The sequence below is a fragment of the Limulus polyphemus genome, unplaced genomic scaffold, assembly GCF_000517525.1.
Source record: "Limulus polyphemus unplaced genomic scaffold, Limulus_polyphemus-2.1.2 Scaffold4745, whole genome shotgun sequence".
Taxonomy (NCBI): domain Eukaryota; kingdom Metazoa; phylum Arthropoda; class Merostomata; order Xiphosura; family Limulidae; genus Limulus; species Limulus polyphemus.
The window spans coordinates 71,207-74,119 of record NW_013670355.1 but is presented as its reverse complement, the minus strand read 5'-3'; positions in this window follow the sequence as shown (position 1 = coordinate 74,119).

Here is a 2,913-nt window from a genome sequence, read left to right as displayed (position 1 = left end):
TGGGGTATAAGAGAGCCCTTTCCAACGTAAAATATTCATACACATAGATCATAAAGATGTGTTCAGATCGAGGGTGTAGAATTTCCAAGAAGAGGATATCCTTTGTATGTAATAATAGAAAACTAAGAATATGGATCAGCTTGGGACACCAGGATCGCCAAGAAAAAGATACCCGAAAAAACTCCTATCACAGCTGTGGTAAGTGAAGTGCGGCGTTTTGAAACAGGTGAGAATCTATGATTGCACAAGTCAGTGGCAAAAGCTGTCTTCGCGTCTCAGACGAAAGTACTCAACAAAATCAAGAATCACGTATACACAAGTTACTTCCACTACATATCCGTCCAACCGTCGCATACCTCAAACAGCTGGCGAATAAAGTGGGTATTCATGCCATTCCATACATATTAGTCAAGTAGAAGAACGCAGCACCTATGAATTTATGCACGATTGGACTGTTGAAACGGATGGTGGAAAACATTGCTCTCGTTCATTAGATGGGTTGTGAAAAGCAACAAGAAGTAATGGTATAATTTTGACATGACAACCTTATGATCGAGTCTTTTGAATGGAAAGTACGCTGCAGAGCTATTGTTAAGATGTTTTTTTGTGTTTTTAGTACAAAACCACACTATGGGCTACCTGCGCTCTGTCCACCGCGGTGAATCGAACTCCTCATTTTAGCGTTGTGAGTCCGTAAACCTACCGCTAATCCACCGGCTGTCAGTCGCCATGCAGAGCCTAATCGGACGTATTGACATGGACTGGAAAGACGTGATGAGGCTCAAAAATCGTTTAGATATAACGTACTGAACGTCTGTTAAAGAAGATTCTAAACAAAAATTTACTCATTGAACTATTGATTATTGTAAGTTCTTAGAATAAAAACTTTGTAGCTACGAGAAAAGATTATTAATCAACTTTGACTTTGTGTGAAAAGTTATTTTACAACCTTAGTTTGTAGCAGTGGGTTTGTTGCAATATCAAACTATTATGTGACACTAGGCTGTTGATCAAGAGTCTATACTTCGTACGAAAAAAAATATTCTAAAATGTGTTAACTTGAACTAAATCTATCGTAAGGTGTTTAATTAAATGTAACTGGAAGAGAAACATAAAACTTTGAGTGCTTATGTATGTAAGGATTTGTAATTTCTAAATCAAAGATTAAATCAATGTTGGGACATTACAGAAGGCTGGAGTTATATTTAAAAGCTTGAAATGCTAGGGAGGATAAACACGCTCCAGCAATTATAGGTTTAACCAAGACATGCAAGTGTTGAAACTAAACAGTATCTATTTCAACTTAGTAAAGTAATTTTATGAAAGCTCAAATTATACCTACATCCCTTTACAATTTCCTAATTATTAAAACACAAAATGTGAGATTTCAGTGGTTAGTTTGTTTCAGGTTCACAAAATACACCATTAGATGATCTTCGCTATAAAATACCTTTATTCAATATTTTTTCCTACTTCCATTAAAGCTGAATATATTAATTGAGTAAACAAAATAACGTCTATAAACAGTATATAAACATATTTTCTCAAATAAAACTTTGGTTTTAAACACAATTTAGACATTTTCTATCTGCAAATGTTAAACTTAAATTAAACAAATGGTTTAATGTTCTTTACGATTAATATGTCTATTCTCGTGCTCATTATTTAGACCTAACTTCCAAACGAGACATTATATTGCAGTTGCGAGTGTAAAGTAGGCTTAATGTGACTTAAGCCTATTTTTCAGTTGTCCGAAATGTTTTACAATAATATCATATAATTTTAAGATATTACGCATAGAATCTGAATGATATTTTTATTAATTTGCTTTAGAAAATAAAATTAATTAATGAACATTTTTAGTTGTTTTTTTTTACATTTCTTTTCCTACTTTTTTCACAGAGGATATTTTAACTAATATGAACAATGTTCACGACATGCACACATATCTAACTAAATTGCTTACTAATTCTGAGACGTGGCTCTTCTACATTACACAGTATGCAGCTATCGAGAAGTCCTACACTAATAATAACTTCGTTAAAGCTATCCAAACTTTTACAAAACACTATTGAATTAAAATATTTAGATAGTGAAAGAGTAGTGTTAGTGGTTTAAGCCATTATTTTAGTTATAGCACATCAATACACGAACATCTGCATATATATCTTTCAGAGAGAGCAGTTTTTTTTACATGTATATTATGATATAAAATAGGTGTACACGCTATGAAGAAAGGAGAACAATCGATAAAGGTTACTTGGCCGAAACTCTGACTGGAGAAAGTGACGTCATTGGGCTTTGATGAAGTTACTCTGACCAATACGTTTGTTACTTGAAATAAATAAGGAAACTGTTAGTTTCTGCAAAAAGGTTGTTTGGTCAAATCGCTCACCCTATGAAATTAATGGAAACAATAAGGTTCTGAGAAAAAATGTTTAGTCATAAGTGAAATGAACGGAAAATCATAGGATTCTGATGAAAACCCCTTGATGGAAGTTTGTGAGGAAAACAACTTTCAGTAGACCACACAGCTTGTTTGTGAAAACAACAACAACGATTTTCAGAAGCCTACAGAGTTTGTTTATAAAAGAAACAACAACATCATCGATTTTCAGAAGCCTACACAGCTTGTTTGTAAAAGAAACAATAGCATCGATTTTACAGAGAACGTGCATCTTGTATGTAAAAGAAACAACAACATCGTCGATTTTCAGAAGCCTACACAGCTTGTTCGTAAAAGAAACAATAGCATCGATTTTACAGAGAACGTGCATCTTGTATGTAAAAGAAACAACAACATCGTCGATTTTCAGAAGCCTACACAGTTTTTGTGAAAGAAACAACAACGACACTAATTTTCTGGAGACAACATATCTTGTTTGTGAAAGAAACAACAACGACACTAATTTT